Here is a 24,740-nt window from a genome sequence, read left to right as displayed (position 1 = left end):
ATTAAAACTGAGTTTTGGATGCATTTTGGACATGAATCGCATGCAAATCCTGGTTCCAACCCTGGGCCATGGTTACCAATCGTGTATATAACAAGCACAGAAAAAACCTCTGAAACACATCATCCCTGTTTGCATTGATGCCTTAAATCACTGGTAAAAAATTTGAGTCGCAGACACGCAGTATAGGAAAAGGGTATTACCTTGGTTTAATAGGATCCCAGATGCACACCGATAACCAAGAGCACGACGATATCCCCCGTATACAATTTATGGACTTCATAGATTAGCATACCTATCTCAAATTCCCCAATGAGAAGTCTAACAAAAGAAGTAATTGCCCCCTTATTCAAATTACCTCCCCCCAAAAAGGTTACAACTTAGTTTACAAAAACATGTCCCAGGGATGGGGCTCTTTCAAGGTTAGTACCTCATGCTCTTGAGATTGTAGAGATTGTTTCGTCTTCTCCAAAGAACTTTGAGCAAGGCTATAGTACAAGGGTTATAAACATGTGGGGCTAAGGTACAGGGAGTAAAAAGTACAGGAATGGGAAAGGGTAAAAAGGATATAAAGAGAGTATAAAAGTATAATGAAAAAGGACAAAAACCCATCAGGCATCAGCATCAGTCTCTATTTTCAGTTGCTTCAGGAGCAGAGGCCTTCTTAACTTGGGAGTAGTGAATCCAGGGTCCTTTGCCGGTGACTTTAACGGCAGTATTGGTAGTCATCAGGACATGGAATGGTCCTTTCCACTTGGCCTGTAAATGATCACTGTCTCACCACTTAACATAGACCCAATCTCCAGGTTTAAAAGGATGTGCAGGCGTGTCCAGTCCTAAGGGCCTGGATGATGTAATTCTGGAGTTTCTGCAAAGTGGAGCTCAGAGCCATTAGATATCTTTGCAAATCGAGCTTTCCCCTCATATGAATTTCTCCCGGAACATGTGGGATTTGATATGGCCTGCCATACAATATTTCATAGGGGCTAATGCTATCCCTTTGCCTCGGTTGTATGTGGATCTTTAGTAAAGCTATAGGCAAGGCCTGAACCCATGTCATGGATGTCTCTTCACAAATTTTGCTAATTTGGGTCTTAAGAGTTCCATTCATATGCTAGACCTTGCCACTTTCTAGGGGTCTATATCGTGTATGCAAATCCCAATTAATTCCCAGAATCTTGCTGATTTCTCCAAACCACTGTTGCAACAAAATGTGGTCCCCTATCTGATGACATTCCTAAAGGAACTCCAAACTCTGGAATTATATGATTGAGCAAAACTTTCACCACCACCTCCCTTGCTGTATTGGAGCGACAGGGGTAAGCTTCAGGCCAGCCACTGAATGTCTCAACCAATACCAATATGTATTTGTATCCCTCTTTGCGTGGTAACTCAGCAAAATCTACCTGCCAGTAATCTCCAGGAAGATCCTCTGTTTTTGTTACTCCTAACACAACTCTTTTCCTTGTATCAGGGTTGTTCTTACAGATTTCACATTTGCTTACGACTGATTGCGCAATGTCAGCCATTCCCTTTCCTTTTTCAGATGTTTTAAAAGGTTTTCAACCCCAAAGTGCCTGCTTTCATGTTCTCTCTGAGCTATCTCCCGGAGGATCAGGGGTGGGACTACAACCTGGTTCACTGGTGTAACAGCCTATCCACTTTCTGTGATTTCAGCCTTGAGGAACTTAATTAACTTGTGATCTGCCTGATCATACTTTGGGGTGAACCCTGATAGATCAGTCTCTTTTTGTGGTATTGTCACTGTTGTACCCAAAATGTAGCACATGAACCCAGTTCTGTGAAAAGCAGCAGCAGAAGTTTATTGTGGTAATTTCTCTTTATATAAGTTAAAAAAACTCATAGGTGAGTGGACAGTGGTCACCTACCTCCCGGGGTGATTGGCTGAGGTCCTACAACACCCAATGCCAAACACACTGTCTTGAATCAAAACAGATCTGGAAAAACAGCAGGTGTTCAAACACTATTTACAAAAACCTCTCTTATTGTTTTCATATTTTGCATGGGAAAGAAAAGGTTCACAAGAAAAGGGCCTGTGTAGGCACAGTTCTCCCTTTTTGTTTAAAATCCAAAAAGGTATCACTTGTAATCCTCTGCAGGTCCCTTGCAAAAGGGAGAACAAACTCAGCATAAAGGATCTGCTTGGTAATGGCCAATTACCAAACAGAGCCTAAATTGAATACCGATAAGGGGTCTGCTCGATAGTGGCCAGTTACCAAACAGAGCCCAAACTAGATGCTGATTTAAAGTGGACAGAGAGACTCTCCAACAATACCATGGGTTATACATCTGTGTTGGTTTGAAAACAAACCAGTGGGAGATCACAAGTCAAGATTGAAATTAAAAATAAGTGAAATAATACAAGGAAAAGCACTGACAAAGTCAGATACAACCTAACACCCTGTTAGGGTGGTAGTAGCAGTCCAACTGAAGTAGTCCAGTTGAAGCGGTGATCCTGTGAAGGTCTAGTCTCCAGCTGAAGATCCAGTAGTAGCTCTGGTCCTCTGGGAACCCAGTAGACAGGGCTAGCTCAGGCAGTTCCAAGGCCAGGTTATATCCACGTGGGAACACCTGGTTCCTCCCTCCTGGGCAGAGCATCCCACAATGGGATAAGTCCATGAGTCACACGGTGGGTCCCTGATGGCCCATTGCCTGTCATGCGGGGTGGGTCATTAGCAGCTGATAATAGCTAACGGATGGCCCATTGCCTGTCATCCGGAGTGGGTCATTAGCAGGTAATAGCAGCTAACGGCCCACAGCTGGTGGTAATAGAATACTTAACTACATCTATATTGCAACCTAGGACAACATCTATCAAACCCAATTCTATATCACAGTTCTATCAAAATTAATTCTAAACATAGCTTTCAAAGTCCTTGCTTTCTGACTCTATAACAAAGGAAACAAAGTTCAGTCTCTGCTTGTGGAAGGACCATCTGCCTGATGGTCGATGTCCTGGCCATCATTAGAAGGATCATTCAGTTGATGTTCTGCATTCTGTTCATCATTTTGAGATTGCTGGTTCTGCCTCTGGACCCGCAGGTCAGGGCGAACGCATCTTGCAGGCAGCCATCATACCCCAGTATCTGTGGAAACGCAAGCATACCCATGACCCCAAGCAATAAGCTCATGCGGGCCTTCCCTGGTATTAGTAAGTAGATTCTGTACCCAGACCTTCGCCCGGGGCAGGCGCGTCTAGCCTGACAACTGCAATGAGAGAAAATGGTTCAAGATCACAGGATTATTCAAATGTGGTGGCACTGTGAGGTGATTAATTGTATACAAAGCCTTTTCCAGTCAGCTCTGTGGGGTTTCTCCATGCATTCCCCCTTTTTGCTTTTCCAAAACACGCTTCAAAATACCATGAGCACGTTCAACAATGGCTTGGCCAGTAGGAGAATGCAGAATACCGAATTTATGGTCTACACCCCATAGGTGCAAAAACTGCAGCGTCTTCTGCGAGGCGTAGGCAGGACCATTATCGGTTTTCACTGTAGATGGCACACCCAGGACCAAGAAAGCCAATTTCCAATGGGCAATGACATCACGGCCCTTTTCTCCAGTATGAGCAGATGCCCACATGGCTGAGGAGAAAGTGTCAATAGACACATGCACATATTTGAATCGGCCAAATTCAGGGATGTGTGTCACATCCGTCTGCCAGAGCTGCAAGGCCTTTAGGCCTCTGGGGTTTACCCCCGGTGGCAGAGGTGCAATGAGTCCATGGCAATCAGCACAAGCACTGACAATGTCACGAGCCTCAGTTGGCATCAAGTGAAACTGCTTCTGCAGGGTATGTGCACTCTGATGAAAGAAACCCTGCGATGCTTTGGCTTGTGCAATTTTGTCAGGCTGAGGTGCCATCCACACAGGGTTGGCTAGCATGTCAGCCCTGGCATTGCCTTCTGTTATAAAACCTGGTAATTTGGTGTGGCTTTGAATGTGCAAAATGTAATATGGGTGCACTCGAACTTGAATTGCATTCCACAAAGTTTGCAATAGTGAAAACAGAGTCGCATTATTGAGTTCCTTTAAAAGTGAACAATCTAAATGTTTAGTTATATCTGCTACGTAAGCAGAGTCAGCGACCAAATTCAAAGGCACCTGAGAGAACCGCTGAAAAGCCATGGCAACTGCCTTCAATTCAACCAGCTGGGCAGAGCCTGACTCGTGGCCTTTCAGCACCTGCCACTCAGATCCCTCCTTCCTGGTAACAATGGCCTTTCCTGTTTTTCCAGAATCATCCGTGAAGACGGTGGGTCTGTACACTGGCACCTGACTATTCTTTGCCTGCAAGGCGAAACTGGTCAAGTTTGCCAGCTGTAGTAATTTGTGGCTGGGCAGGTGATAAGCAATCTGCTCTGAAAAGTTTTGCAGTGCACTTTGCAAAGGAACGCTATTAGCAAGGCTCTATTCAAAGCTGTCCCGTGATACCGGAACAACAATTGTTGCAGGATCTGCTGCCATTATTAGCAAACACTGATGACGGCATTTAATTATCAGACAAGTGGTCAATTCGAACAATGTGGGTGCTGTCTTTTTTGGCTGACGAGGCAAAAAGACCCATTCCAGGATATGCAAATGGTCAGCCCATTGTTTGTTCCACTGGCCAATGATACCTGTAGGATGGAGGTCTGGAGCAGTAATGACAACAGTGATATCAATAGAAGGATCCACTCGATAAACCTGTCGAGCAGAAACAGCCTGCTGCACCTCGTTCAGCACTTGTTGCTCCTCAGGAGTCAATTTCTGAGGTGAATTCAGATCAGGGTCCCCCTTTAAAATATTAAAGAGCGGGAAAAGTTGTGTGGTGGTTTGTCCTAAATACAGACATAACCAATTGATGATACCCAGCAATTTTTGGGTGTCATTCAGGGTCTTAATAGAGTCTGAGAATTGCACGTCTTGGTGTTGTATAGTTTGATCCAAAATTTTGACTCCCAAATATTTCCAAGGAGGCTGCTGTTGAACTTTCTCCGGAGCCACTTGCAACCCATAGGAATGCAGGGCAGCGAGCAATCAAGGCTGTAACCTCTGCAGCTCATCCTGGGTGGATGCTGCCGCCAGGATATCATACATATAATGGTAGCAGAATGCCTCAGGAAACTGCTTGTGGACTCTGGACAGAGCCTGAGTGACATACCATTGACAGATAGTCAGGCTATTCTTCATGCCCTGAGATAACACTTTCCATTGAAATCTCTTTACAGGCTCAGCATTGTTTATTGCAGGCACAGTAAAGGCAAATTTTGGTCTGTCATTGGGGTGCAAAGGAATTGTGAAAAAACAGTCTTTCAAATCAATGATCAGGATTTCCCACTCTGTGGGAATCATTGTGGGTGAGGGCATGCCAGGCTGCAAGGTCCCCATACTTTCCATCACTGCATTAACTTTCTGGAGATATTGCAACAGTCTACATTTCCCCGATTTTTTTCTTAATTACGAAAATGGGAGTATTCCAGGGACTAGTAGAATGCTCAATGTGTCCCTGCTGTAATTGCTCCTGAACCAGCTGACAAAGGGCGACTAATTTGTCTTTTGGCAGGGGCCATTGTGGTTCCCATGTCGGTGTGTTAGTTAGCCATCGCAGAGATAGCGTAGAATACGGTGCGCCCTTGCACACAGTGACCTCTGTCAAAAATTTGTCCCAATCCGCACCCCCCAGGCTGCCAACACGTCCCGCCCTCAGAGGTCAACTGGAGCTGAAGTAACATAGGGCCAGATTGTAGCCGTGTGTCCCTCGGAGTCTTTTATCAACACAGGTCGTTTGCTCAGTTGGCTCTCTGTGGTTCCTCCTGGCCCCACGATGGCTGATCCCACAGGGGCTAGAGGCCATGAAGAGGAGGAGAGAATCGTTATATCAGCACCCATATCAATCAAACCTTGGAGCCAAATCCAGTGTGGATGAGCTTTCGGCAGGATTAGGGTGCATGTCATCTGTGGCCTCTGACTAGAAATGTCTGCAGCCCAGCAGATCTGCAGAAGTTCCGGAGATCCAGTGCCGCTACCTCCGCAAGCTTGTTGTTCTGCCCTGAGGACACAAGACTCAAAAGGCACTAATTGAGCAATATGAGTCTTTCCAGGGATAGTGACAGGGGGTTTTGGCGTGGAAACCATAGCGTGAATCTGGCCTGTAAAATCAGCATCTATAACTTCTGGGTAGACAAAAATCCCTTGATGGGTGACATTAGGTCTTCCCATAATCAGCACACTGAGTCCCAGACTTAGGGGTCCATATGCATCCAAAAGAACCCTATGGATACTACCAGATTCTAGGATGACTGTTGTTGCGGTGTAGATGTGAACCCGAGCTGGTCCTTGGGTGCCGTCTCTAAATTAGCTGGGTAGGCCAGTGCCGGCGCCCTGTTCTGGGGGAACACTTGCGTCGGAGGGCAACTCCCCCTTTTTGCACTCCTCTTCGTGTTTCCTGACAGACATCGACCATCTACATGGTACTTAGACCTGCAGTATCCTGGACAGTGACCTGGTCTACCACACCTCACGCACTGGGGAATCCCAGTCCCCGTGTTTTCTTTTTGCTTTGATTTAGCTCATTTCTGTTTGTTCCCAGCCTCAGGCTGCTTTTGTCCACGGTCAGGGGGTGCCTAACCAGGCGGCAAAAGTGCAGCCAAAGCAGACTTTTTTTTGGTTCCCCGATCCAACTTTAGAGCAAGTTTCGACCATCTCTGCGAGCGTAGGGTCCCCTGGTAGGGCATCTATGATCTTTCTACACTCATCGTTGGTATTGTCTCTTGCTAACTGACTGCACAATAGCTGTCTTATTGAATCATCTTCTGAGACTCTGAGCTTTTTGCCCCCCTTCCACCAGCACAGGCGCCTGTCTGTGGCCTCCAGGGCGGAAGGCTGAACTCTTGATTCAAATTCAAATCGTAGGTAACAGCTCTGGCCTGATGGCTTATCAGCTAAGCATGCATTTGAAACCAGCACAGAAACCGCTGAATCATCCCATGAAGGACTGTCACCTTGGAGGGGGCTTTGGGGGTCTCCAAAGACCACCAGGATATACGGAGCATGCGTGGTGCACATGCTAATGATATTAATGACTTCTGAGAAATGATTTGTATAACCACTCCTATCCTGAAGAATGTAATTAATATTCATGATTTTACCTATAACTCTGTGTCTTTGGGGTACTGAGGTGTGTGTGTTTGGTGGAAACAATCCCCACACATCCGGTGCACCGAATAAAGCAAATACCCACTTCTCTGACTTGGTCTCTGAAGTGTCTCTGGGCTCGATTGGGGCGAATCACTTCCACCTGTTTCTCCAGGGCTACAGCGATTTTTTCTACAAAGGACAGAAAGTTCTCAGACTGCCTCTGAGATATTTTTGCATACTGTGTTTTAGGGGCAGCCATGTCTATGCTTTTTATTATGGCTCCCATGCCGACCTTTTGGGCCTGCTCTAGGACCTGTGGATCCCAAGTAGCTTGGAGATCAGGGTTAGAAAAGTAATTAGTTCCCATTAGAGCATCTACCCTGACTGCATGTCTAGGGTCATCGGAAGGCAAGTGCATGTTCTGTAGTGCGGCCTTTTCAGCCAGCTTTCTCCAGTTATTCTCAAAAACTGTAAATTGTATAGGTTGAAACAGAACTTGACCCAAGTGCCTAATATCGAATGGAGCAAGCAGGTCAGTATTCATCACTGTAATAATTTGCATGATTTCAGAAGATCCAAGCCCATCTTGTGCTACTTTGGATTGTAAATCCTGTACCACCTTCCAAATGATAGCGTCATGCCTGTGTTCCTGACCCGAGTTCAGGAGAGCCTTGAACACAGGAAAGGCTTGGGCATCTGTCATTCATGGGAGACAGAAGCCTTATGAGTTTCTGCAGTTTGCCAGGGTTCTGACAACAGGCAGTAATTTCTATCAGGGTAGCTAGCACCCCAAGACTCAGTCCCATTCGCAAGGTTCTTTGATATTTGGCCGATTAGTCTAATATGATGTAAAATACCATTTATTAGACACAGAAAATAACAAACATACAAACATAGAACAGATTGACATACATACACACACAATAAATGCATAATTGCAAAATTATAATAGCTAAAATGCAATTATGGAGTAAATGCTTGCAAAAACTAAAAACAATAGTTAAAATGCAAGTTAATGAAGGTACCTATTTTTATTATTATAAGCTAGCCAGAATAACACAATTTAGGAAACCGATGATCTTACCAAAATCCAATTTTGGTGATGGGATACTGTCACGAGAGGAAACAGAGGGTATATAGATTTTACCAGTTGCCTAGGCCTATGGCAACTAGTGACCAAACCTATTCAGTGACCAGCACCGTCAAAACCCAGTCTCACTCATAAATTCTTATAAAGACAGCCGATTTATGTCTAATGTAAAATAGATTATGGTTTATAAGACACAGGTGAGAACGGAACAAAGAACTAGACAAATTTTACTACACAAAACATGAAAAGCTATTCATAGCTAAACAAACATATATATATGTTGCCAAAAATAGGGAGATTAAAAACAATACAGTGCTAAAAATGAAAAAGGTACCTATTAATATTATTGTAGCTAGCAAAGAAGAATACAATTTAGGAAACTGAATGCTTCTTACCAAATCCAATTTTTGGAGCTGGGGATGCACCAGATCCTCTCTCAATCCCTCGGGGAAGTAACCACAGAGCTTGCGTCCAAGCTCAGGGGAGAAGGCTTTTACTTCACACTCCAATGTCCATGTAGAAAGCTTCTACTTTTGTTAAGATTTTCGTGGTGTTTTATAGGGAAAAGAGTGTGGATTTGCGGTCACTTGAAAATTCTTCACATTCTCTCAGTGTCTCACTCTGAGTTCCAGACGCCAGCATTGATAGTCCAGATTAAGCTATTGACTTAATCTGAGCCATCAATCTCCGGCCAGCAATCAGGGAGAGAGAGAAGGGGTGGGGTGTTTGTCCTGCCACAGATACATCACAATCTGCCCTCAGTCTTGCAAGAAGTTACCACAGAGCTGCGTCCAGACTCTGGGAAGAAGCTTTTCCTCATGCTCCAGTATCCATGTAGAAAAGCTTCTACCTTTTCTGAAAATCCATGAGTTCTTATAGGATAAAAGTGTGCCTTGTGTGGTCACTAAAAATTATTGTTGTTTATTTTCCACATTCTCTCTTCATTCCCCAATATGAATTACGGGTAGCAGTTTTAGACTTTCGGGCGCCAACAGATAACCCCGGCCAGGCTGTCAACCTAACTGAGCTATCCATCTCTTGCAACCGAGCAGAGAGAGAGAGAGAAGGGGGGGAACGTCCTGCCACAGCATCCCCTTGCAGGGTGTTAATATCACCTTGATCTACTGGTACACCTCCTAGAGGCGCTGTAGCATCCACCGGATTCTTAATAGATTCCCCTGTCTTGCCTGGCATCCCCACTCTTTCCAAAAGAATCCAATTTCTCGCCTCTAGAGCGCCCAACTTTACCGATTCCCAGAAACGCCTGGGGTTTCATGGGTGCACCATCACCGTGCAGTCTGAGAATATCCAAGGGCGAGTCTGTAGCAGGCGTACCTTTCGCCTCCTGGCCACCGCAGCTTTCCGCCCTGGAGCAAGCGCGTCTTCTACATCGCTCTCTGAGTCATCAGACAGGGGTTTCTCCACGAAACCCATCACGAATGATAAACCTTGGCTGGGTGTGAGCGTTGAGCCGACAGGCGGCACGGCGGTGGAACTCGGAGTGAAATGCGGGGGAGGTAGCAATGCAGGTGGGGCGCAGTGGGGTCTCGCTGGCTGTGCTGGCATATCGTCAGTCAGAACCGTCTGCTGCACTGGCGTAGGGGCTGTCAGGTTGGCATGCCCTGCTGGAATTGCCTCTGCTGCCGGAACCATCGCTGGGACTGGCTTAACCTGCCTGGGGTTCACCGGCTTCCCTGCCGAGGCTTCCGCTTTCGTCGCGGGATGCACCGCTTCCGCCTTCCGGGTTGCCAGAGCAGGCGCTTCCGGCTCACGCCGCCCCGCGTCGGCGGCCGCTCGCAAAAGGGCCTCCGGTAACGCCGCCAACTGCTGAGATATCCCGGTAAGCTGCTGGGAGATATCCATTAGAAGCCGTTCCATGGGGGCAAGTGGCACTTGCGGGGACCTGAGCATGCGCGGCGGCGCGGAGCCGGCGGGCCCCGTCAGGCCGGCTGGGGTGGAAGCGGCCGGCGCTTGCGGCGGCCAGGGCAAGCAGTCCGGCATAGGGCCGGCGGACCCCGCCACTCCGGTCGGGGCGTGCGCGCGCGGGAGTACCGGCGGCAGCGCAGACCCCTCAAGCACCGCAGAGGCGGCTGGAGAGGAGCGGTCCTGGCTACCCTCCTGTTTCAACATCTCCGCGAGCTGTTCTGCGGGAGACGGATATTTTGGGGGGTCATAGTCCCGTGGCGAGGCGTACTTTCGCTGAACGGGTCCGCTCGCCACGGCTAGCGTGGTCGGGGGCAGGGGCTCCTCAGAACGGCCGTCGCCGGCCGAGATCCAGAAGTCTAGAGACAAAGAGGCATCCTCTTGTCCAATATTCGCTTCCAGACCTTATAAGGAATCCAAAAATTGCCTCCACGAACGATATAAACGCACTGTGTCCATGTCCCCATATTTCATCTCACGCCAGATCTCGTCACTGAGCTGTGACCACATCCCAGTATCGGGGGCAGTCTCTAGGACCACGGGGAAGCCATGCGCCAAAGCCCAGTCCAGGATCGCACGCAACGAGTGCTCTGACACCTTGGCCAAGGCATTCTTCCAGGCCGATAACACTACGTTTTCGTTCGGGTCGGAATTTCCCATATTTCACCAAATCCCCGAGGTGGGCGGGGGGAACAAAAGGGGGGGATGCTCTGTACCTCCAAGGCGTTGCGTGTAGTACACGTCGGCGGTCACCAGATGTCGCTGTTGTAGCCGAAATGTAGCACACGAACCCAGTTCCGTCAAAGCAGCAGAAGTTTTTTGTGGTAATTTCTTTTTAAATAAGGTAAAAAACTCATAGGTGATTGGACAGTGGTCACCCACCCCCCGGGGTGATTGGCTGAGATCCTACAACACCCAATTCCAAACACACTGTCTTGAATCAAAACAGATCTGGAAAAACAGCAGGTGTTCAAACACTATTTACAAAACCCCATCTTACTGTTTTCATATTTTGCATGGGAAAGAAAAGGTTCTCAAGAAAAGGGCCTGTGTAGCCAGATCACCCCATAATTGTTTTACTAATTTTGGTAAGTATTAGCCTTATGTTATCTGTTTTGTTACTTGTTTAGAATTATAGGATGTTAAAGAAGCCATCCATTTTAAGCACTTTATCGAATGTACATGGAAAGACATTGAGATGCCTATCACAGAAGCTTGCTAGAAGAAGAATCCATTTACTAGTAAAAGAATTTACTAATTTTATAGAAAAGGGGGGACTGATTTAGGGGGGGCAAGAATTTACTAATTTAGGGGAACTAGAAGCTGGATAATAATTTTTTGAACTGATTTACAAGGCCAGAGGTTGGATAATGATTTACTAAGAACTGTTTGTTGAAGACAATGTATCATTTGCTTAATGATTTTGTGCCTACCTAGTAACAGCGAGAATACAGAGAAAAAGCCAAATAATTGAGAAAAACTACTGAGTGTGACTGAACATCCTGCTCTCAGACCCCAGAACTGGTACAAGTTAGTTCTAAGGTTTGGATTTGAACCAAGAACAAAGAGAGCATGCACGAGGAGACAAGGTGAAGAGTTCATCTTGAAGAATACTCTGGTTACTTCCTCCCACGACCACCGCCTCAATTAATTAAGTGACATTGCGCTTGCGCCAGCATATTTAAATGAACTTTGAACTCATTATAATACGAAGCAGGGATAGGTAATGAATATGTATAGGGGCATTGAGTAACTTCATGCATATGTAACCTATAACCTAATATAAACCTGGTGAAGTGCTGCTGAGGCGTGCATGCTCTTGGAGGGGCTACCCCCCATGCACCCCAGCTGGAATAAATGCATACCTACTTCATAACTTTCTGAGTTGTGGAGTCAATCCGCGCCTCAATAGAATGTCGTGTTCAGTATATAAACTGGGGGAGTGTGTTGGTTTTGCTTGGCCCAGTTTTTGGTAGTGGGGGCACCACAAAGATGGCTCCTGTGAGAAGCTTCTGGAAGTTTTCACCATGTCCAGCAGAGCCAATCTGTGATGGCTCTGAAGACAATGGACATGCCACTGTGCCAAGCCTGGGCTAATTAGAGCGGGTGGTAACGCCTCTGTGATAACATATTTAAGAAGAAATCAAAACAATGAGTGCACACAGTTCTTTTTAACCAGAGAATGAGGAGGAGGTGAGAACATGTGAAGGAAAACAACATGCAGACACCAAGGTCAGTGGAGAAGGCGGGGGAGGAGGTGCTCCAGGCACTGGAGCTGAGAATCCTCTGCCAGCTGTGGTGAGGACCATGGGGAAGCACGTGGTCCCCTTGCAGCCCATGGGGTCCACAGGGGATGCAGAGATCCACTTGCAGCCCATGGGGAGGTGCCCACGCCGGTGCAGGTGGATGTCTGGAGGAGGCTGTGTTCCAGTGGGAGTCCCAGTGGAGAGAGAGGCCTTGCTCCCAAGATGGAACAGCCTGGCCTCGGTGGTCTGCACCCTGTGGGCGTGGGACCCACGCAGCAGCAGTTTTGGAGGACTGTCTGTCCATGGGAGGAGCTCACGTAGCAGCAGTTTTGGGTGGACTGCTGCTCATGAGATGGACCCATGCCAGAGGAGTTCACAGAGAACTGTCTCCCGTAGGAGGGACCCCATGGCAACGCAGGTGAAGGACTCTTCTCCTTGAGCAGGCAGAAGAGGATCTTGGTGATGAACTGACCTAAACCCCCACACCCCATTCCCCTGACACTGTCGGTGGGAAGGAGGGAGGGGTTGGGGGCAGGAATGGTGTCTTAAGGGCTTATTTTACTTCTCATTATCTTCTTCTGACTCTGTTAGTAATAAATCACTTTGCAACTTTAGGAGGAGCCTGTTCTGTCCTTGGAGCATCTCCCAGTCCTTATCTCAACTCATGAGCCCTATGTGTGTTAACTTTTTTTCCCTCTCCTCTGCCCAGCTGTGGCAGGGGAGAGCGAGTGAGCAGATGTTGTGGGTGCCTGGCATTTGGCCAGCGTGCTAAACCATGACAGGGAGTTACCTGGAAGGGGGTGCTGATCACAGTTTGGGAACAGGCTGGGTATCAGTCTGCAGGTGGAGAGAATTATATTGTGCGTCACTTGGTTTTTTGGGTTTTATCTCTCCCCTTTATTACTATTACTATTATTATATTTTACTTTGTTTCAGTTATTAAACTGTTCTTATCCCAATCCACAACTTTTAGGTTTTTTCCTGATTCTCCTTTCCATCCCACTGGGGTGGAGGTGGGAGTGAGTGGCTGCATGGTACTTAGTTGCCACTGCCTGCCGCACTGAGAGCAGAATCCCCGGAGCCGCAGGAGGTTGGAACGTGGCGAAGGTGAGCTGCTGTGCCTCCCGCATCACGGTAGCACCACCCATCTCTTCCCCGCCAGTCCCCCCTGTGGACGCTGGCTGCCCTCGGGGGAGGGGGGCTTTGGCGCCATTTTGCAGAGGTGGGGGTGGTTTCAGGACTTGCCCATTTCGCGGCGGCAGAGGAGGGGGAACCTTTGCAGCGGCTGCGTCAGAGCTCGTTTTCAGTCCCTCTTTCTTCATCATCTCGGCTAGCTGTTCAGTCGGGTGGACATAAGTGCGCTTTGGAAGGTCAATAGGAGAAACATATTGAGTTTTCACGGCTGCAACTGCCGTCAGGGATGGGACTTCAGAGTCAGTCTGGTTCAGTACATCTTTCATGCGCCACCTAACGACTGAAAGCAGAGGGTCCTTTGCAAGCTGCAATCTGGGCATCATAAAACTCCTGTCCCTTCAACGCGTCCCAAATGTCTCTCCAAATCCCATGGAAGCGGACTGTGGTCCAGTCTCCAAACATCATCTCTGTGGCCAGGGAGCGGCCAACATTGAGCCAAGACTCACAGCTCAGTACCATGTCCCAGACGTCAGGGATCACATGCTCCAAAACCTACTCCAACAAGGCCCGAGCGACTGGTGGCATCTGAGCAGCCGCTGGGTCATCGTCAAAGTCCTCTAGAAAAGCCCGTAAAAGTTCATCCGCAGGCAGGGGAGACACCATCTCAATATCAGGATCAACCATGCCATATGGCAGACGGGGGGGGGGGTGGGTTCGGGCCGAGAATTGCATACCTGTTGCTGCACGCAGTACACATCGGTGGTCACCAGATGTCGCTGTTGAACCACTAGCGGAGTGAAAGAACCAGGCAGGATCAAATGTGGCACAAATCTGATTTTATTATTTAATTCTAAAACTTATATAGACTTTCAAAGGTCGTCCAGATTGGGTCAATTCAAAACCTCCCCCTAGGCCAATTGGCCAGGCTTGAACCGCCTATCTTTCCAGAGACCGTTTCAATAACATCCAAACTTTATTTATAAAAAACACAGGAAGAAGGAGAGAAAATTCCCATGGGAAAGAGTCTGTGCTACCACACACAAAGGAAAAAAATTTCTTAACAAAGTAGGAAATACTCTCTGTAAGAGGTATAAAGTTAGTAATGGAACTTTTACATGGTGGATCCCAGAGGAACCAACTCTGTATTGGGCCCAGAAAATAACAAAAGGGAAAAAGTGTAAGTATAATAATGAAATCCGACTGTTTCAATGTAATGATACAGGCAAGAATCCTTATTTTGGGATCCCAGAAATACCCAAATTCTGGGAAAATATAAATCAACAGAGAAATGATTATTGGAAGGCACCAGATGGCTTATTTTGGATATGTGGGAAAAGAGCATACCAAAAATTCCCCCCCCAGTGGGAAGGGAGTTGTACTCTGGGGATCATACAGCCAGGATTTTTCCTCTTAACAGGACCAGATGGAGATCAACTAGGAGTACCAGTTTATTAGGATCTAAAAAGAAATAAAAGAACAGTGATTGGTTGTTGGAAAACGCAGTTTTCCAGCAAAACTTATGCTAACTAAACAGGCCTGAACAAAGCCTCAGCATAGTCAGGCCTCAGTAAAAATCCTAACAAGCTGTTATGAGAAACTAACACCTGGGAACCACAACTGTGTTTCTGAGCTGTGGGAAGAATGTCATGAGAAAGAAAGGGAGTCAGAAAGTGTTATGAGAAAAGAATAAGGGAGTCAACAGGAAGATTCCTGAATGTGTGAGAACAAACTGCAGATACGTGTGTAACTATAATTAGTAACATCTGTAACAGTATATAAGTTTCTCGTTTGGTGAAATAAAATGGAGCTTACTCTATATCTCATATTGAGACTGCCGTGAGTTCCCTCTCGTTGTTTTCGTTAATTGGTGAATTTCAAAAATAGGGAGAAGAGGAATGGCCCCCTGAACGCATACTGGAAACATATGGGCCAGCCACCTGGGCACAAGATGGGAGTTGGGGATATCGAACCCCAATCTATATGCTGAATCGTATCATAAGATTCCAAGCAGTAGTAGAAATAATAACTAACAAAACTGCTTGGGCATTGGAATTAATATCAGATCAACAAAGGCAAACAAGAGCTGCAGTACATCAGAATAGGTTGGCTTTAGACTATTTATTAGCTGAAGAAGGAGGTGCCTATGGAAAACTTAATACATCAGATTGTTGGTTGAAAATAGTTGATCACGGGGATGCCGTCCTGGATATAGCCAAGGATATCAGAAAAATAGCCCACATACTGGTCCAAAAATGGGAATCAATGCTAAAAACTAACTGGTGGGATAATGTATTGGGAATAGAATGGTGGAAAAAGCTGGGCTTCTTCCTTTTATGCTCAACAGCTGGTTTCATATTCCTTCCTTTCCTGATCCCCTGTTTAATTCGGCTGATCACCAGTGTAGTCCAAGGTATGCAAGTAGTAACGATGCCTGTGGATCCAAAATTGGCTACATCTGGAACGGCACAAAAGATCATGGTGTTAAAGAAACAAAATAATAAGAAAGACCCCTTTGAGGAAGCAAAGTTGATTTGTGAAAGAAATGAGCGAATGATGGAGGTTAGAGAACAGGAATTACTGCTCAAGCCAAATGATTTGTAAAAAAAAGAAGAGGAGGAATTGTGATAAATACATATCATAATGTTGGCTTTTTGCAAATATTACAATGGATACTATGTGTAGGATTTTAATTCTTTTTTACAAAGGTAGCCTTGCTGTGAAAAATTGCTGTGTAATGATGACTAATGTCTTTTTATCTATTGCTAGCTGAGCTTAGACGTAGTAGTGGAATTACTGTTATAATTTTGTTAGAATGCTTGAACTGTCTGCTTGAACTGGATAACATCCAACGAACTGACACTGCCACTGACATTCCAACTATCAGCACCTGTCACCTGCAGAAACCACAATCTGGGAGTGATAACAGAATCAATTAAAGAGGACTGTGCATGCTCTGAGGAGGTGGATCCAAGGTGGAGCTAGGCTAAGCAGTTCCCAGAACATGCAAACTAGTTTGGAGAAAAGTATGAATATGCATAATTGTTTATGAATATGCATTAGGCTGAAGGGTATGTAAAGAGTGTCTCTGTCCATACCAGGTGTGCTTTTTTGGCTGAATGCCAAAGCACCCAGTGCTGACCTTTTGCTTTTCTCTGTCCCCTATTGTCTTTTATTAAGTTTTTTATTCCTAACAGGAGAGTGAACCTCGTTCTTCACACAGCTGTTTCTTTTCCATTTATAAACAGAACATGCGGTGCATGTCTTTCACTAATGGTCCACAGATACCCCACAATTCCCCATTAAGTTTAATATTAAAACATTAGCAGGTTCTAACAGAGAAAAGAACCCCTCTCAACATGAGAGGGCTAATGAGGCTCTCGATATGGGTGTGGCCTGTTTTAAAACTAAGAGGGGAGAAAAAAGTGGCCTCGCTTTAGTAGCCTGGAAAATGAATTAATCACAGAATTCCTATTAGAACTTCGAGCCCAGGGCAAGTTTGGTAAGTTGAAGTACACAGAATTGTTTCATATATTCCTGAATTGAGAAGAAGCATACAAACCATCAAAAAAAAAAGGCTATTTTGAGATAGTTTTGCTAAGGAGGAAAAGGGAAAGAAATAAAGAAAAGCAGCCACTGGCCAGAGCAGAGGAGACAGGCATGACAGATGTAGATTTGATTGCACCCTCCTTGTAGGGGGGAGTATCATCCCCCTTGCTGCCACTGGGGCCACCCACACTGGTGGGGGTGGGGGGCTGCTGGCCCCCTCCCCCACTACCACTGCTGCCATCGGCCCCCCTCCCCCTGGCTGCTGCCAGACTGGAGGTGGAGGACGGCTGGCCGCTGCCGTCAACCCCTCCCCCCAACTGCTGCAAGGCTGGGGGTGGGGGACGGCTGCCCCCCCCCTCGGCTGCCACTGTCCCTCGACCACCCTGAGAACGGGGGCAAGGGAGAAGCAGAGGCAAGTCCACTACTGCCCACCGGCTGCCCAGAAGGCGGAGGCAGAGAAAGAAGTACGTCCTCCGGAGCTGGGGAAAAGAGGGGCCAATCACAGCCCCTGCTCCAATGCACGGTCAGTGCCAGGGCTAAGGGAAAAGTAGCCGCGATTAAAAGTGACCCGGATAACTCTAGTATAGATAGCCCCTCTGAGGAGGAGACCGAGGCCAGAGCCACAGCAGTCAGCAGAGCCAGTAGGAAAAGAGAAAAAGCAGCCCAAGAAGCCATTAAAGACACCAGTCCAATAGCTAAACATACCAGATCTAAGAAAAATGAAGCAGAAAAAGAGGGGCCTGCCCTTGAAGAACCTCTGAAGCAAGCTGTCAGAAATCAAGAATTGATTTATATAAAAACACCGATCCCCCTCAGAGAAATCCAGCAATGAAAAAAATCAGTTGGGCGATACAGAGACATTCCAGAGAGAGTAGCTATGCGTGTTGAATTAGCCATCAAAGCACAAAACCCAGATTGGGGTAATCTGAATGTAATGCTAGATGAAGAATGCTGCCAGTAAAGAAAGCTGATAGTAAAAGTTACAGATTAGTGCAAGATTTAAGGGCAATTAACAAAACCACAAAAGACATACATTCAGTTCTACCAAATCCTTACACTTTTTGACCACACTAACAAATGAACTACCTTCACAGTTTTAAATCTCAAAGATGCCTTTTACTGCATTTCTGTGCACAAAAATAGCCAAGAGCTCTTTGCTTGTGAGTGAGAAAATCCTGAAAGAAGAAAGAAAACCCAGCTCACCTGGACAGATTTACCCCAGGGATTCAAAAACACCCGAACAATATTCGGACACCAGCTAGCAAAGAAACTAGAAGACTAGAGAAAACAAGAACCAGGAAGAAAAATTCTTCAATATGTTGATGACAATTGCAGCCAAAGCACAAAATTACTGCATCCAGCTCACTGTAAGTCTTTTGAACTTTCTAGGTTTAGGCGGGTATCAACTCTCAAAAAATAAGGCACAGGTTGCCAAAGAAACAGTGGTTTACTTGGAGCTAGAAATTTTCCGTGGCCATCGACAACTCAGCAAAGAACTAAAACAAACTATCTGCCATCTTCCAGAGCCCCATACTGTAAGAGAAATGCATTCATGAGGATAGTCGTTTGGTGTCACCTATAGATAGCAAACTATAGTACTGGTAAAACCTCTGTATAGAGCCCTTAAAGCTGACAAAATAAGAACCATGAAGTAGAGAGAGAGTGCAAGGGCTGCATTTAAACAGCTGAAACATTCCTTGATGTCAGCCCTAGATCTGGGGCTGCCAGACCTAACTAAGCCTTTTGAACTTTTTACATATGAATGACTGAATGTTACTGAGAGTATTGGCACAGCACCTTGAGGACCAATGAAGAGCTGTAGCCTATTTTTCAAAACAGCTAGACAATGTTACCCAAGGGTGGCCTGAGTGCCTGAAAGCTATGGCAGCAACTGTCATCCTAATACAAGATGCCGTAAATTCACCCTTGGGCAGCACATTGTCGTGTATGTACCCCACACAGCGATATCTGCGCTAAAACAAAAAAGGAGACACTGGCAGAATGCTTAATTCCAATCTGTGTTATTGGAACAGAACAACGTTACCCTAAAAACAACATCTGTTGTAAACCCTGCAATATTTTTGTCATCCATATTACTTGATGACATGCCTGAGCATGACTGTTTACAGACAATAGAAGAGACTTATTCCAGTAAACCAGACCTGAAGGACATGCCTCTGAAGAATCCAAATTAAGAACTTTTTACTGATGAAAGCAGTTTCATTAAAAATAATAAGCAAATGACAAGCTATGCTGTAACCACCACAAATAAAGTAATTGAGGCAAAAACCTTCCCTTCAAATGCATCATCACAGAAAGCTAAACTGATTGCGCTGACCAAAGCTCTAAAACTGAGCAATAGAAAGTGAACATATAGACTGATTCCAAATATGCCTTTAGTGTTGTTCATGCCCACAGAGCTGTTTGAAAAGAACATGGCCTGCTAACTGCTCAAGGTAATAGAATTAGGCATACATAACAAATCCAGATCCTCCTGAAGGCCAGTTTTGCCATAAAAGGATGTAAGGTTAAAGGACCTGCCCAGGAAATTCAGGTTTTAGGAGTAAAATGGCAACATGGACATTGTCAGATCCCAACGGATGTGGTCAACAAAATAGCAGCTATGTCCCCACCAACCAGCAAGAAGGAAATACAGGCTTTCCTAGGCACTGTGGGTTTTTTGGAGGACCCATATCCCTGACTATGGTCAAATTGAAAGCCCTCTTTATCATGTGACATGGAAGAATGATTTTAAGTGGGGTCCTGAACAACAACAAGCTTTTGAACAAATTAAACAGGAGTTCATTCATGCAGTAGTCCTTGGGCCCATCAGGACAAGACAAGATGTGAAAAATGTGCTCTACACTGCAGCTGGGGAGAATGGCCCTTCCTGGAGTCTCTGGCAAAAAGTACTTGGGAGACTCAAAGGCTACCCCTGGGGTTCTGGAGTCAGGGATACAAAAGATCCAAGGTCTGTTACACCCCAGCTGAGAAAGAGATACTGGCACCTTATGAAGGGGTTTGAGCTGCTTCAGAAGTGATTGGCACTGAAGCACAGCTCCTCCTGGCACTCTGACTGCCAGTGCTGGGCTGGATGTTTAAAGGGAAAGTCCCTTCCACATAACATGCCACTGATGCCACATAGAGTGAGTGGATTGCTCTGATCACACAGTGAGCTTGAAGAGGAAATCCTAGTTGCCCAGGGATCTTGGAAATCATCACAAACTGGCCTGAAGTTGAGAATTTTGGACTATCATCAGAAGAGAAAAAGGAGCATGTGACACGTACTGAGTAGGCCCCATGTTATAACCAGCTACTAGAAAATGAAAAGCAACACACTCTCTTTACTGATGGTTGGCCAAGCTGCAGAAGGCAGTCAAAAGACTGAGAGATATCAGGGAGGCCAAAAGGGAATTTGACAGCTGGTTCCAAGCCCCTATGGTGGGGTAATGTCTGGGTTTGAAAACACAGGTGTCTGTTAAGGAAGGTGGGAACCTCCCTTAGAATAGAGAATATGGCCTCACCCTTCTCCCCCAATTATTATAACTTTGAAATCAAGGGCTTTCAGGCAAAGATATGGGGAAAGGAATAACAGTTCTTTACTAGTATTTATAACGAGGCAAACAAGCAACAACAATAGTAGCAACAGCAAACAAAACCAGAAACCCAGTGGCAGCTTGCTCTGGGCTGTCACATGCCCTCCCGTTTGGCGCAGTTACGGTCACAGCCAGCAGGGGCGCTGTTGGGCTCCCTGCAGGGCAGGGCAGGTGCAATGACTTCCCGCTCAGCTGCAGGGGGCGCTGTGGCGCGAGGTCAGCTCCTCATCTCACGTGGATAATGGCAGACGGGCTGGACAGCAGGACGGGGTGCAGGGAGCTCAGAGCAGCAGACTGGAACAGCAGGGTTGGCCGGGCTAGCAAGCAAAAGGTGGCAGAAACTCCGCAGTTGTGGCAGAAGCCGCAGTGCGTTCTGGCAGGCGGGGGATGCGGGGCAGCAACAGCCGGGCTCTTCCACAGCAGCTGCCAGGCAGCCGGGGAGACGCGCACTCCGGGAGGGGGAAGAGGGTTGGAATCCCGTGCTTTCCCAAACGGAGGCTCACCCAGCAAGGAAGAAAAAGCAGTGCAGAGCTGGGCTTCTGCGGTTGCAGCGAAAGGAAAACAGCAACTCCTACTTCCCCCTCCGATGCCCTGAGAGCAAGTGAAGCTACCAGCTGCCAGGTGCTCTCCTCCCTTCACCCCACCCCTGCTACAACTTTTGTCTCTTAAGTACCTGGTCGTTATTGTCCCCTAGCAACAGAATGGGGGAAAATTCCCCAAATTCCAACAGGTAACTACAGCACACTGCGGAGAGGTCAAAAATTCACCCCCTCTTGCACATGGAAGTGAGGAAGGACATTAACACAGGAGCTCGGGAAGTAGTGAAAAAAAAACCAGCCAAAAACTAACAGAAGGAAGAGGAAAGGAACTAATAAAAGGAAGTGGCTTCCTTCAAAACCAGACATTCCCACACAGCCAGACATCCCCACCCAGAACTGCTTCATAGCTCTGCAGGCTAACGAGGCAACACCTGGTACACTGGAAGAACAGCCAGAGCTAACTAGGGCAGCCCAACCTGCTCCACAAATAAAGAAATTAGCAACTAGTTCAACCAAGAAATGTGGTGGGTGATAGTAGTGGGTGATTCTACTTTAAGAGGTACAGAAGCACTCATATGTCAACCTGACCCACTCTCGAGGGATGTGTTGCCTTCCGGGAGCCTGGATCAGGGATTTTTCTCAGAAGCTGACAATCCTAGTTAAACCCACTGGTTATTACCCACTATTACTGTTCCATGTGGGCACTGGTGATATAGCTGGCAGCAGTCTGGGAAGCATTGAGATGACAGAGCCCTGGGAGAGGCGGTAAAGGGCTCTGGAGCTCAAGTAGAACCCTGGAAGGTAGAGGATCCCAAGAATGCTGGCTCAATTTCAAGGATCACCTCCTCCAAGCTCAGGAGCAATGCATCCCCACAAGGAGGAAATCATGCAAAAATGCCAGGAGGCCTCCATGGATAAATAAGGAGCTGCTGAGCAAACTCAGAGCCAAAAAAAAAGCTTCCAGAAGGTGGAAATGAGGACAGGTGGGCGGGGAGGAATACAGGGAAATTGTATGGGAAGTTAGGGACAAGGTTAAGGAAGCCAAGGCCCAATTAGAATTGAGTCTGACCAGTGTGATAAGTAAAACTTGGTTCGCAGAACCGCAAGAAAGAGTAAGAGGGGCCCCAACCCTGCACACCCTATCAAGACATCCTGTTTGTTCACAAAGCCAAATAAAAAACAAGGAAGGGGGCCCCTACCCTGCACATCCTGTATCCTGTATTTGCTGGGAGTGGGCTGCTTGTAGAACCCTGCTGGGGGGGGGGGCACTGCGGACATGCGAGGAAAGAAGAGGAGCCTGCTTCCCACGACCACCGAAGGGCAGAAGAAGACCCCACTAGCAACGCAGGCGCTGTACCAACTCCGGAAGCTATACGTGGCCAGAAAATAGAGACTGCATAAAAAGGGGGGACTCTGACTGTCTCGGTGTGGTGTCGTGGGCAGAGCACAGACTCTCCGGCCGCCCAGCGCTGCTTTGCTCACTACTCGCTTGCTTTAAATAAATCAAATTATACTTAATTGGACATTGTCTCTGATTGGTTATTGAGACCTAATTTATAACAAATTGGTGCCGCGACTCAGATAAGGGCAATTCTTTGGAGACACCTCAACGAGAGGCGCCCCGTTGTCACAACGGCCCGGAGAGGGTACTCCTTTGAAACCCTTACTGACGAACCTAAATTTCGGGTAGTGAGCAAAGGAAAACCCCTTAATCTTTGTGCACGAAGCTCCGAACGAAGACGCGAGAAGCGTGAGTATGTGTTAAGAATAACACAGGGGATTCGTTCAGTTGAGGTGTCCCAGAGTGTGGTGTGTGAGACGTCCAAGTGGGGACGAGGCGAGTGCGGACTCCTTTGTAGTGCGGTTCCCATAGCCCGCGAGGGACTGGGCCACGACCAGGAGGACCGGGTGAGTGTGTGTCTGAAGGCACTCTGGAAGATGGGACAGAGGAAGAGCAAGCCCTCTGGTCCCATTGGGGGGGGGTCCCAAGTAAAACTCCCTGATATACCTCCAGACAGCCCCTTGGGGTTGATGATAAAATATTGGGATGATTATCCCTCAAGAAAAGGAAAAACTAAGGCAAAAATGATAAATTATTGCATGGCAGTTTGGGTCGGTCAACAAATTAGGGGGGACCACCTCTATTGGCCGGTATTCGGATCTTTTGAGGATTGGATTTGTCAGGCATTAAATGTCTATGTAAATTCTAAAACACCTTTTAACCAAGAGGAAAGTGAATATGCTGCCCTATGGATAGTCAATGAAACCAGGGCAAGCTTGTTTGTCTTAAATAGAGAAAAACCTAAGAAAAGAAACATAGAAGAAATGCCTCCATCATATATCCCTCCACCTCCTCCATCAGATCCTGTTCCACCTCCCCCAGTCCAGCCCTTACCAGTCCCAAATGCGCCACAAATACCCGCGGACAATGACACTCTACCCACTGAGCGGCGGGTCACCAGAAGTCAAACGAGAACTAATATGTACCCCCTCAGGGAAGTGGGCATGGGCATGGTTAATCAGCCTGGAGGAGGACAAGCGCCCGGTATAGGATATATAGCAGTCCCCTTGAATTTGGCAGACGTTAGAGAATTCAAAAAGGAAATGGGACACCTATTAGAAGACCCATTGGGAGTAGCCGAGAGAGTAGATCAATTTTTAGGTCCAAATATTTACACCTGGGAGGAGATACAATCAATATTGGGCATTCTATTCACGGCAGAAGAGAGAAGAATGATAAGAGCAGCGGGGATGAGGATTTGGGAAAACACTCATCCACAGGGCCCTATCGGTGATGTGAAATGGCCCCTTCAACGGCCTAATTGGAATAACCAGGATCCAAACGATAGGGCACATATGCAGGACCTAAGAACCATTATTGTTCAGGGAATTAAAGAAGCTGTCCCAAGGGGACAAAATATGACAAAAGCATTTAATGAACAACAAAAGAAAGACGAGGACCCTACCGAATGGTTGGAGAGACTTCGAAGAAATTTACAATTATACTCCGGAGTAGATCCTGATTCCCCGGTAGGACAGGCCTTGTTGAAAACACAGTTTGTGGCAAAGGCATGGGTGGACATTAGGAAGAAGTTAGAAAAATTGGAGGATTGGCAAAACCGAGGTCTTGATGAATTGTTAAGAGAAGCACAGAAAGTATATGTTAGAAGGGATGACGAAAGTCACAAAAAGCAAGTCAGGATGATGGTTGTGGCTATTCGAGGGGGGCAGGGGGGGCGGTCTTCAGGGCCGCCTAGGCAGAAAAGTGTACAAGGGAAGGGCGAGATAGTATGTTATTACTGTGGAAAGAAGGGACACATGAAGAAGGATTGTCACCAGCATATGGTTGATAAAAAAATGTTTAAAGAGGATTAGGGATGTCAGGGGCTCTATCTGCTGGGGTCAAGGAAGATATCAGAGCCCCTGGTAAAACTGAAAGTAGGACCCCAGCAACAAGAATTTGAATTCTTGGTAGACTCTGGAGCAGAGCGCTCCACAGTACAAACACTACCCATGGGATGTAAAATAT

Source organism: Lichenostomus cassidix, chromosome W (genome assembly GCF_008360975.1).
Source record: "Lichenostomus cassidix isolate B80296 chromosome W, HeHo_3.0, whole genome shotgun sequence".
Lineage (NCBI taxonomy): Eukaryota > Metazoa > Chordata > Aves > Passeriformes > Meliphagidae > Lichenostomus > Lichenostomus cassidix.
Note: the sequence above shows the minus strand (reverse complement) of the source record.